The sequence below is a fragment of the Leopardus geoffroyi genome, chromosome C3 (assembly GCF_018350155.1).
Source record: "Leopardus geoffroyi isolate Oge1 chromosome C3, O.geoffroyi_Oge1_pat1.0, whole genome shotgun sequence".
Classification (NCBI taxonomy): domain Eukaryota; kingdom Metazoa; phylum Chordata; class Mammalia; order Carnivora; family Felidae; genus Leopardus; species Leopardus geoffroyi.
This window is the reverse complement of record NC_059338.1, coordinates 19,166,540-19,180,208: the sequence shown is the minus strand read 5'-3', so window position 1 is coordinate 19,180,208 and position 13,669 is coordinate 19,166,540. Positions and strand designations below refer to the sequence as shown.

The following is a 13,669-nucleotide window of genomic DNA, read 5'->3' as shown; positions in this document are numbered from 1 at the left end:
AGGAAGCTAGATTTTCAATGTCAAATAGTGGCCAGAATACAAGCACACTGCTACTTTATAGATTCATTAAACACTCATTCTCACAACTGAAAAACATTTTCTTTAAAACATGCCAGATGATGTCCACAAATACAAGGTAGTTTGGAAAAGGTGATTAAATCAAACCAAAAATTACATTTAAAAAATCAAGCATGGGTTTAATCAAGTATCATATTACTGAATCCCATGTGTTGTATATAATGTGTTTTTTGTAATTTGTAATATCTTTGATAGGCACATCCTTTAAAGATACAAGTATATTTTAACTGCTTTCAGATATGCAACTTAATACTGTGTGCAGAAGCTTCTTCTGTTGTAGCTAAAGTAAATCTAGAACAAAATTAATTCAATCAGGAAGTCCTGGTGTAGATAATACATGTAAGTGTTTTTCATGTCTTTAGTATGGTAACATTTCTGATGGTTTGAAAAATCAGCCCTTTAAATGTATATAAAGAGATGATAGAACAGTCTTTTTCAGAAGTAAACAACTGTTAAATAATAATAAACACAACTGAAATTTTTAGAAGAAAATCATTAAAGGTTAAATAAATCTTACATCAAAGTTGTATAAAGTGATCTCTTTAGATAATTAACTCACGCTTTTCTCAACATTTTCTTATACCGAAGATATCAATATATAGACCAAGTCTAACTTACACAACACATTTAAATTGAATGACTCAGGTTTACAAGTAATTGAATTTTTGATTATTCATTCTGACCTGTCACTAATATACAAAAACAAAGTTACAATATATTTTATCAATGTGATAAGTAGTATTTTGGAAATTACACTAGGGAATAATGTGGAAGACAAAAAGTTTCCAGAGAATGAAAATGATCTGCCAATTACCAATCAACAGCAGTAACAACTAGAAAGTATATATTTTTGTTCCATTTTACTAATTTCTGTCCAAATGGAGTTTTTAAACAACGTCTTAATTTTAAGTAAAAAAAAAAAAAAGCAATTATTATGGGGGGTGTGTTTTCCAATGTGTAAAATTTACTCTTTTGTACATGTCAAAAATTTTAACAATTACCCAAAAACAGTGTTTTCATTTTTACATTGTGAACTAAGAGAAGTGAATCCAGTCTTCTCTGTGAATCGAAAGAAAATCCATAGTTAAGAAAAACGGGACTCCTGAGAAATTTCTTAAGGGTCACTCCACATATCTTAAATTTAAATTCAAAACTTCTTTTTTGACTAAAGGACTTGCTTTAAGTATCTTTCTCACCTTTGAGTGGAGATATAGCTTATGGATTTATAAACTTCTTTTTCTCCAACACACAGATTTTTGCAATGTATCACTCCTTTTTTTGAGAACTTTTAGATCAGGACAGATTATTGACATTTTAAATATGTAGCTCTCTTTATATTTTGGTTAAAAGCATAACACTGATTGTGTTTGACTAGTGACAAAACCATGAGGAAAAATAACTGAGGATCTGCGTTTCCTCTCAGAACTCTAGCAGGTTTTCATTTGTGTCTTTCATCCATCCATGAAATGAAGACGTTTTACAATCATGCAAAAATAGGCCAGAATGAATAAGAAAGATCACTTATGTCATTATTACTTTTAAAACCTATCCCTGACTTCTGCTATTTAAGAAAATCAATTTTGATTTAGAGTAAGAATCAGCAACTTCATATAAATGGCTGTGATTAACTAGCAAAAATATTTCTTTCTTATCAATAATATTGAGTCAGTAAGACAAACAAGTTTTATCTAGCTTCACATGATTCTTTCATCACAAAAGTGACAAAAATTTAGCATGCTTTACTATGTTTTTGACATAGATTTCTAGAGGTCTAAACTGAAGATGAAAATTTATTGACTCAGGATTTGAAACTAACCAGTTGCTAACTGTTCATGAAAATTTATTTATTACTGGGGCACCTGGGTGGCTCCGTCAGTTAAGTGTCCAACTCTTGACTTCAGCTCAGTCATGATCTCATGGTTCGTGAGTTCGAGGCTTGCGTGGGGCTCTGCACTGACACTGAGGAGTCTTTTCGGGATTCTCTCTCTCTCCCTCTCTCTCTCTCTGCCCCTCCCCTGCTGACTCTCTCTCTCTCAAAAGAAATAAACTTAAAAAAAATTATTTATTACCAAATTTCATTCTCAGATAATTCCCATAACATTGATTCCTATGATTATTGTTTAGAAGGTAATTCTTGACAGGTTCAGACAACATGATTTAAAAAATTACGACCAGTGTGTACATAATGTGCTGGGTATAGCTAATACTCAATAGTTTCTATATATTAGACATAGTAATGTCTTATTTATGCTTTCTTATAATATCCTTCAAAATCTTGCTGTTTTTTAATATAAAAATTCTCTTCAAGAATATAAATTATTTTTTCAAATAGATTTACTTTGCTTTTCTTTTGAAATTAATATCTTATGTTCCTTATAACTTTCTAAGTTTGAAGAGTTAAAGTAACATAGTGATAAGAATGGTCCTTGAAAATGTCAGATGTTTTCAAAATTGTATGTTGGGGGAAAATAGAACATATTGTTAGAAAAAAGCTTAATTAGACAAGCTGGAATATATTACCAACCAGGCAATATATGGCTAGCTACCATGTGAAAATATTGGCCATTCCAGCATTTCTGGCCATGAGGTAAGATGTGCATTCTTTGATTAGAAACATGGAGAGTCCTGACATGCTTTCTTAAGTAACATGTTTTTAATTTTTTTTTACATTTATTTATTTTTGAGAAACAGAGTGAGACAAAGCGTGAGCGGGGGAGGGGCAGAGAGCGAAGGAGACACAGAATCCGAAGCAGGCTTCAGGCTCTGAGCAAGAAGCAAGGCTGGAACCCCCCAACCGTGAGATCATGACCTGAGCCAAGTACGCTCAACCGACAGCCACCCAGGCGCCCCTGACGTGCTTTCTTAGATGGTAGTTCAGAAGGCACGGAGAACAGTAGATAAAAAAATTAACTACTTGATGTTGGATTGGTTTGCTTATTGTAGATCACCTCTTTTTATTATTATTTTGGTTTTTTAAAAAATTATTTATTGGGGGCACATGGATGGTCAGCTGGTTGAGCGTTTTCTCTTGATTTCAGCTCAGGTCATGATCTCACAGTTCATGGGTTCAAGCCCCATGTCGGGCTCTGTGCTGACAGCATGAAGCCTGGTTGGGGTTTCTCTCTCTGTCCATCCTCAACATGCTCTCTCTCTCCTACTCTCTCAAAAAATAAACAAAACAATTAAAAATTTATTGGATGTATGATCAGTGGTGTGCAATGGAATGAACCTTGGGAATATAACAATGAAAAGATATAACAGTTGTTCATAACATGTTTACAATTTTTATTTTTGCTCTGTGTAGTACACTTTGTTTTAATTAATGAACAAAGGCAAATTTAATGCTTGGCCACTATTTTTTTTTCACACATGTCCAATTTTGATATTATAAATACCATTCTCTTTGAGAAAAGAAGAGGGATGTCATATTTCTCAGGATAGAGATAGGTCAATAAAGAATGTATTTTCCATTCAGAGTTCTGAGGATAATTATTAAAGGCAAATGAAGGAACCAGGACAGTTCTGAAGGTAAAACCATAACAATTCTCAGAGTGATGACTTAGTTGATGTTTTATCACGGTTTGTTTTGTTTTTAAATGTTAGCTTTTTTTTTAACGGAAACATTTCCAATGTGTTATGCTTTTGTTTTTTAGTGACTAGAATTAACGAAAAACGATTAACATTATAAGAATTTGCAAATTTAATTTTCTTATTCCATCATGTGTGTACTGAGGGCTTTCTCCACGCCATGTTATTTTGTTAGTGCTACAGATGCATTAGTGAATAAAACCAGATACCAATCCCTGCCTGGTGTTGCTTGCACTGGAATTGCAGTAAGTATTACATTATTACAGGAATTATTGAATAATTACAAGAATTATCCTGTGAATTTAGTGGTATCTGTAACCAAGACTAGAAGACAAGTTTAGGACTCCACTGGCAATATTTCTAACCATACGCTTCTAGGTTAAAAACACTTTAACATTTTCATTTCCTTACAAAGGAATAAAAAGAAGCTGAAGATTATTATTTTGAAATTAAAAAAGAATTTCCTTTGGCTTGATAATCAGAACCTTTTTAAAAACTTTAACAATTTTATTGGACTTTCTTTGAAAATTCCTTAAATGTAGGGTACTTGTGCGGCTCAGTTGGTTATTCATCCGACTCTTGATTTTGGCTCAGGTCACGATTTCATGGTTCAGGAGTTTGAGCCCTGCACCGGGCTTCTCACTGACAGTATGGAGCCTGCTTGGGAGTGTCTCTCTGCCTTTCTCTCTGCCCCTCGCTCATGTGCAGGCACGTGTGTGTGCGTGCACACATGCACGCGCTCTGTGTCTCGAAATAAATAAAAACTTAAAAAAAATGTTTTTAAGTTCCTTAAATGTAATGTTTACTTTGTGTATGACTTCAGAAGATACACTCCTATTTATGTTTCTTCATATAATAATTTCTAATTAAATAGCCTACTTTACCTTGTAGCCCTGGTTAACTCCAAGACAAATTTTGGTCCTATTATAGAACAATGGATTCATTGTCCATTTGGTTCCAAACTCCAGCGTTTCTACACTTCAACCCAGCGTTATGTCTTACTCTTCGAATAAGTATAAATGCCTTTGTTGAAAGTCTAAGGTAGTATTATACTTTGTTTTTACCCAGGTACATTATTAAAAATTTTATTTTAATATTTCTAAAGCCTTTCAAAACTGTGACTGAGGTCATTTTCCATAGAGGTGAGGGAAAAATGTTTATTGTCTTTGTACTTGCATAGTACTCACACATAGTCCTTTTTTAAAAATTATTTCCTCAAATTCTCTTTAAATTTGCCTTTATGTGATAAAAGTCTTTTACTGACCAGAATTGTTTTATCCAGGGTGCTTTATTATCAGACTGTGCCAGAAACAACAGAATTATTTTCCTGGTTATAGTGACCATACTAAATACAGATGTCTGTAACCATGATTTCCATTCCATTTCTGTATGTACATGTAGATTATTTTAATCTTTATTTTTAATTAATTAATTAATTGATTTTAGTATTGACCATATCCCCTAGCTTGTACTTTTCATCCTTGTGACTTATTCACTCCATAGTTGGAAGCCTGTATCTCCCACTCCCTTTCAATCACTTTTTCCCCCACCCCAACCATCGGTTTGTTTTCGGTCTTTGTGGATCTGTTTCTGCTTTTTTGTCTGAATGTTTTGCTTTGTTTTTTAGGTTCCATATGTAAATTAAATAATATTCGTTTTTCTCAGTCTGACTTATTTCACTTAGCATAACACCCTCTAGATCCATCCATGTTGTCATAAATGGGAATATCTCATTCTTTTTTATGACTGAGTAATATTCCTCTGTGTATATATACCACGTCTTCATCTATTCATCTGTGCGTGCACACTCAAAGCTATTGTAAATAATGCTGCTGCAGACATAGGGGTGCATATATCTTTTCAAATTAGTGCTTTTCTTTTCTTTGGGTAAATCACCTGTAATGGCATTATTAGATCATATGGTATTTCTATTTTTAATTGTTTGAGGAGCTTTTATACTGTTTTCCACAGTGACTGCGATTTGCAGTCTCATCAACAGTGCATGAGGGTTCCTTGTTTTCTATATTCTGGCCCTGTCTTCTTTCTAGTCTTCTTGATTCTACTTATTCTGACAAGTATAAGGTAATATATCTCATTGTGGGATTGATTTGTATTTCCCTGACGGTTAGTCATACTCAACATCTTTTCGTGTGTATGTTGGTCATCTGTATGTCTTCTTTGGAAAAAAATCTTTATTTTTTAAAAATTGTTGTTTATTTATTATAATGTCTATTTTATTTTTGAGACAGAGAGAGAGAGAGAGAGGGAAGATATATGGGGGAGGGGCAGAGAGAGAGGGAGACCCAGATTCTGAAGCAGGCTCCAGGCTCCAAGCTGTCAGCACAGAGCCTGATGTGGGGCTCGAACTCACAAACAGTGAGTTCTTGACTTGAGCTGAAACCAAGAGTCAGATGCTTAACTGATTGAGTCACCCAGACTCCTCTGGAAAAAATATCTTTGTTTTAAGCTGTCTCCTTTTTTATTGTTTTGGTAATCAAAGATACTTATAATCAATTTTCAAAACCATTTCTCATACTTTAACATTAGATTTTGCAATTTAAATATACTATTCTAAACATCTTGCATCTGAAATTTATTCTTTATTCTTTTACCACTCTTTCCTTATGAACTAAAAAGAAATACAATCTGAATCTCAACAAGATGTGCTGTTATGTAATCAGTTATGTTGAAACACCAAGATATTTCACATTTAAAATATAAAAAAATAAGCCAAATGACTCTTGAACTTTGGGCTTTTAAGAATTATGTCCCCTACGTGCTGGACAGAATTAAGGAACGGAACTCCCCTTCTCTTCATTTTTTCTAATCAGCTCTACCATTAGGTAGTAGCATTTAACTTCTTCTTTATTGGTAGGACAAGATTGTATTGACAGGATCAAGCAGGAGATTAGTTCCCTCTGCAGTATATACTCCTCAGAGGAATGCTAACCCTCATTAGGATGGAAAACACTTAAAGCTGTAATTCAGAGGCACTGTATTGCCTGATCAGCTAAAATAAATAATGAGAAGGACCCTCTGGAATGTAGGTTTATCGGAGTTAAATCACTGGAAAGATTCACTTCTCAGGCTAGTCTTAACCTATACAACATGATTTAAAATGAGAAAGCTCAATTATTTAAAAAAATAAAGTGAAAAAATATAAAAATAAAGGATTACTAACAGATTAATATAATGACAATCTCTTTCTGGTTTAAGCAGACATAATGAAATAGCCTACAAACAAAAGAAAAAAATGGCATTCAGTGCATGTTCCAGAAATTTGCCATGTACATGACAGTTTGTTAAGCTTTAAGGGCCACAGGGATTACTAAAACATAATCTCTGCCAGCAAGACCTTCACAAACTTCATATGAACAAAGGTGGTAAAAAGGATAACAGTGGCATATTGTGAAATTTTAGAAGATTTATGAATGGAAATCCATCTAGTCTGTAGTTATTTTAATAATTTTAAAAACAACATATTTGAAAGGATTTAAAAGAGTTATTAACCCACCAGGAAAAATGTTTTTAGATTTTTCTTTTTTTAAAAAAAAATTTAAATGTTTATTTATTTTTGAGAGAGAGAGAGAGAGAGAGAGAGAGAGCGCATGAGCACAGGAGGGGCAGAGAGAGAGAGAGGGAGATGCAGAATCAAAAGCAGGCTTCAGGCTCTGAGTTGTTAGCACTGAGCCCAACATGGGGCTCAAACCCACAAGATGCGAGATAATGACCTAAGTCAAGTTGGATGCTTAACTGACTAGGCCATTCAGACGCCCCTGTTTTTAGATTTTTCTTAAAGTTCATTTATTTTGAGAGAGATAAAACGTGCACAAGTGGGGAAGGGGCGGACAGAGAGGGAAAGAGAGAGAATCCCAAACAGGCTCCACACTGTCAACAAAGAACCCGATGCAGGGCTTGAACTCAAGGAACTGTGAGGTCATGACCTGAGCCGAAATTAGGAGTCAGGTGCTTAACCAACTGAGCTACCCAAGCATCCCCATTCATTTTTAAAATTCAAAAGGAATTGCTATTTCACATAAAGAACACATTCCATTTTTTTTTTAAGTCGCTGATTGGATAACCTTAGGTATCTGTGATGCCTAGAGTTATATGATATTTTTTTGCTTTGGGGATTATCACAACTTTTTGGCTTTTTATATATTTGTTTTACTTTTTGAGAGATATTGAAAGAATTATTAGTGCATAAAGAAAAGAAAAAAAAACCTTTCATTATAATTTCCAGATATACCCAGTGACAAACTGCATGGCTAAAAGTCAGAATGACTTTTTTCCCCATTTCTACATGTTACTATTTATTTCAACAGGTGCACAAAGGCAGAGCAACTATTTCTTTATATTCCTGGTGGAGTGCAGGAAAGAGAGAGTGGCAAAATTCTGCCTACTTGTGTGGAAAAAGGCACGCATTATGTAACGTATGCAAGATTTTATATCTTGATGAATTTCTTGACATCTTTATAGAATAAAATGCCAAAATCTACTCCATTAGGCTATTTAAAAATTCATTACCTTTTTATAAACAATGTCTAGATAAGGAAGAAGAATTTAAGGTCATTTGAAGTAAAAAATTATAGAACATAACTGGCATTTAACTAAAGCCGTAAATTAATACATCATTACTGAAGTAATGATGTAAATCATTGAATAATGGAACTCTTATTCTTTTATTTATTTGACCATGTACCATATATAGGTCATGAATATTCAAAGGTGAAAAGTGTATATGTATATGCATATAGGAAGATGATGTGTTGTATTATCCATATCTTTGAATACGTTCACCAAATGTAATACTTGAGTTTGCCATTTTAAGAAAGCAATGCCTTTGAAATGATTTTCCTCATAACTCATAATCTATCCTGCCAAATAATACTTTAAAATATATATTTTTAGTCGTAGTCTTGACTTTTCACACTATTATTCCTTAAAATAATACTTGTGAAAGATGTTCCTCGTATTCATGTAATTATCTGGCATTTTTGACAACATAAGAAAACTTACCTTGGTTAAAAATTCATGATTGCATTTCAGAAAATATTAAAATCATCTCATAATTTTATTATGTCTCTATTTTGAGACACCAGCTCTGTTTTTTTTTCATTTTATTATAAAGCAATTTATAATAATATGGAGTCATTAAACCTACTGGATTAATCTTGCAATTTCTATGAAGAGCAAATAGGTAAATTAAATCACTCTGACCATGATTATACTTTTTAATCCAATAAATAGCACACATAATCTGAAAAAAAGTAGTTTTGTAATTTTTTAGTTTATGGTACCTGTTTTTAAAGATATTAAACTGAATCACATTTAACTTTTATTTCATTTTCTATTTCCATTATTTATATTTTCCATTTAAAATTTTTATTTTGTTCAAAAGCATTTTATTAAGTGGTAACAAAATTCCTAATAAATAAATTTCAATCTGCAATCAGTTCTGATTAGGTTGTAGTGTGGTATCATAGGGAGAGCATGGTTTTCAATATGGTTTCAAGACTAATGCCATTCGGTCCTTGCTCTGTTGCATGTTTATTCACCTTGAACCTCAGTCATCTAAACAAGCTAATCGTGATATTAATATATACTGCATTGTGTTGCTATGAGGTGAAATACAGAAATTTTGGCAAGTAGTTGGCATATCAAAAGAGCTTGATAAAGGTAATTTATTGGGAAGAAAATAATGTCATTTTCATCATCACTGTCTATTTTCCCCCCAATAAACTTTGGAAGGATTTGAGTTAAAGTTATCCCTAGTATATGACCTTTCAAATGGGGAGGAGCAAGCTATTCAACTGCTGTTTCTGTTATTAAATTCCAGAATGACAACACAGTATAATATACATTATGCTTAATAATGAAAAGAGATCTTATGTTTGACTTTACATTTGACCTCGTGTTCATGTGACCTATCTTTAGAGACTATGAATAACAAAATATAAATGACAGGATCCTAAGTTTTCCACAATTATATGCATGATCATTATATTCCCTTATAATTATACTTAAAGCTGATAATTAATGATAGTTTTATATCCTTGCTCTTAACAATTTTTGAATATTAAGAATGCTTTGCTTTGATACTACTTGAATGTGTCATTTATGTTTGTGATTTGGACATCTAAACCATTATGTCAGGACTCCTTTTCCCTCCTTTCTCAAGTATAAAACTATTGTCATCCTGTGTAGCTCAAATGCAAACTCCTTTGTAAAGCTTTCTTCTTTCCATGTAGAATGAGTTTTCTTAATCTTGTCATCCATATCACATTAATTACACCTCATTTTACTACTTACTTACTCACTATTTATTCATTCACTTAACCAATTCTTATTAAGAAACTTTATTTCAGGTACTTTGTTAACTGTACCTAGTTGTCATTAAAATAAGAACAATTATTGTCCCCTAAAACTAAGTCTGATTGAAGTCAGGGGAGATATGTAGCCAAACAGACAAAATATATGTATAAATATACAATATAAATGTGCTATATAGATGAAGTGATGGGATCATGAAGACCAAACAATCTCAAAGGATCACAGATAGCTTCATAGAGAAATGACATTCTAGTCTGAAATTCAAATATAGCTAAGGATTGGGCAGGTGAAGGGATTCAAGTAGAAATAATAGGTCAAGTAGAATAAACTCCATATGCAAAGATGCTGAAGAAAGGGAGAAAGGGAGATGAATTTGAGGAATAAAATTATGCTTGCAGCACGGTTGATGTTTGATTGATAACTGTAGTGTTATATATAGGGAGAAAAGATGCAGAGGAAGAGTTAAGTAAGGAAAGGTCATTTTAAAAATTATCTTGAAAAGTTTGGATGTTATCCAGAGGGTAAATGACACAAAATCGTAAGTGGGGGTAAAAGAGTTGTAGGTTCAAACTTAACTTTATATCAAGATAACTCTGTAGTATAAAGAACAAATTGGAGAGAGCCACATGGGTATTAGGAAGACCAGTTATGAAGCTATTGGAGCGACCCAGAATAGAAGCTATGGTGGTAGCATTGGGGGTTCAGAATGACCCACTCAAGTCAAGTGCATGTGGAATGAAAGTGATAGATTTGATTCTTGGGAAGAACTTGGGAATTGATTGGATATGTGCAATGAGTGAGAAGGTAGAGGAAAGTAAGATTTGGGGTTAAAGATTTGAGAATATGGAAGTATCGTTTATGAGATAAAGAAACCAGAAGGAGAAAAAAATGGAAAATGTTGATTTTTAGTTGACAGAGGTATTGGTTTCTAACAGAGACTACCCTATAGGCCATGTGCCCTTCCTTACATAAAGCTTTCCTCATTTGATTGTAAGTTTCTGAAGACCAAAGCAGCATTTTTAGTGATACCTGTGATCCAGCTTCATACCAAAATATATCAGGGTATTTTGCACATTGTAGATGATAAGTAATATTTACTATTTTTATTGTGTGATTTCTTTGTTAGTAATTCTACCAAAAAGGAATATAAATAATTTCTATTTAGAAAGACTATTGAAAATTTACAGTTAAAAATATGTTAACTCTTCCATTATTTATTTACTTATACAGTGTTTAGTATATATTTACTTCAGAGCTAATGTTTGTTCAATATATAATAAAACACCATATATTATATGATCTATGGTAATATAATAATATGCTATATATTTTTATAGATTCTAGGAGTATTATATACAAATATATTTATTTTATAATAATAAAATGATTCTAATATTTATGCTTTGGTAGAATGTATTCCATTAAATTATTAAGGAAGAATGTGGTTTTTTTAATAAATATAATCATTTGGGAATTAGAGACTTTATTTTGAAGACTTAACTTTTTATATTTATAAATTCCAATATTAGTGATTATGACTGTTAAGGAGCTATTTTGTAGAGCAATGTAGCAGTTGCTGAAGATGAGGAATTTGGAAAATGGGTGCATGACCTGGAGCAAATCAGTTTTCCTTGGATCCTTGCTTCATACAAAAAAACATGTATAAGGGATTAAGAAAGAGAGAGAGAGTGTGTAGAATATGTGGTAAAATGTAAACAATTGGTAGTTGTGGCTGAACAATATATGTGTTTATTGTACTAGCTTCTCAACTTTCTGTGCGTTTTACAATTTTCAAAATTAAAAAAAAAAAAGGAATCTCTTTGACACAATTATTTTCTGAAGCTTCTTTGCATATGCAAAATTGTAAATGGGTTTTATTCCCTGAGAAACTATTTTGAACATGTTAGCGAAAAATCAGTTCAAATGCAAACCTAAAAGAAGCAATTATATAGTATGCAATATTAATAGTATAACAAATAGTAATAATTAATATTCAGCATTCAACTAGACATTAAATAATGAGATAATGTGCTCTAAAAGATGAACCTCTATGACACGACCCTTCAGTCTAAAGGATATTAAGTCTAAGTCAGTAATTCATAATCTACTTTCTATCTCTGTAATTTCAGCTATACTGGAAATTCATTTTTAATATTATAGGAAATATTGCATAAATTCCAATATTTTATGAATTTCAAATAATATGATATGTCAGTATTTTGGATAAAAATAATGCATTGCCATCCTGCAGTAGAATTAAGAAGAGCTAATGATGGGGAATACTTATTATATACTAGAATACATACTATATATATTATGTTACATATTCTCTTATCATTTATGTATTTATTACATGCTTTAGTGTTTATTACTATATATGTAACATCCTTTGGTGTGCTTCTTCTGCATAGACTTTTTGGGTATTTGCAAGTAATAAACTTGTGTCATTTGGTAATGCTCCCACTGAATTTTATTTTGTGAGAATTGATTATGACAGAAGGCCATGTACTAAATATCTATTTTTTAAACAATATGATACTTCAATATTTACTGCTTCCTCTTAATTTTTGAAAATAAAAAACTTGATCAGTGAGATTTTTATTTGAATACCACTTTTTAAATATGAACTCGTTTTTTTTTGCCTTGTTTTTAATGTTTTGTTGTTTTTGGTTCTTCATAAAATATACCCTCACATGTTTCAGAACATGCTGTGCATTGACATTGTCATTTCCTTAGTTGGCCTCTTAGATACTCAGTTAGAAATAGTAGATTCAAGATAATTTTGTCATTTCCTCACAATCCAGAGGGTGACATTGGCAAATTCACTTCTCAGTTTAATAATTCTTTCTTTCATTGGACCTCATGATTTCCCTTCCTTAGTAACACCTATAAATACAGCTGTTTACTTCAGTAGTAACTTCCAAGTAACTTCAAGAGAACCCTACCCAATACTTTTGAAATTGGCACTCTATATCATAAAGGCATCTCTCACACAAGGACAAATATGGTTATTAATCAGAATCAAATAAAGGAACCAATGCAGGCCATTTGGTAATACTTTAAAATTTACAAATGTGCATTTACCTGCTTTTATGACAAACTAGGTGAAAGAAGTCCTTTTTTTTAAGTGAACATCGAGTCTAATGGCCACTTGTCCTAAGAATCTTTGGAAGCATACACCTTGCCTTAATGTATTCTGACACTACTTTTCTCTCTGTTTTTTTAACTCTTAAAGGTGATTTCTCAAAGGTGACTTCAGTGGAAATGTTGGATATCATAGTTTGGTTATTGTTCATCTCTTTAAAAAGACCTTATAAATATGATTTGAAGAGATTCCCCCAAATTAATATAAATTTGGACAGGATTGATTCTCTCATTATCCCAGTGCTAATGAACTTTCTTTCAGAAAAACCCACTTTCAAACAGAAGTGGGAGCATGTACCCAAATTAGAGAAGTAGAAGAAACAGAAATAATTAAAACATAATACTAACATTTTTAAGTAGTTCTCCTACACACAATTTAAGAAAATCTTTCCATTTTTCTCTGTGTTAAGATTATGAAATATCACAACCATGAAACATCTTCAACACACTTGGTAAAGAAAAGAATAAAAACAGCGGTTCTGGCTAATTAAATATTGGAGAACTATAGAATTTTAGAGACCTTAAA

The 13,669-nt window shown here is 32.2% G+C and overlaps 1 protein-coding gene across 3 annotated transcripts in view; it reads left to right on the top strand.

Annotated features, from left to right (window-relative positions):
* Positions 1 to 13,669, top strand: part of BRINP3 (BMP/retinoic acid inducible neural specific 3) — a 413,695-nt gene that overhangs the window by 8,143 nt on the left and 391,883 nt on the right. The gene's annotated exons all lie outside the window — the stretch shown is intronic.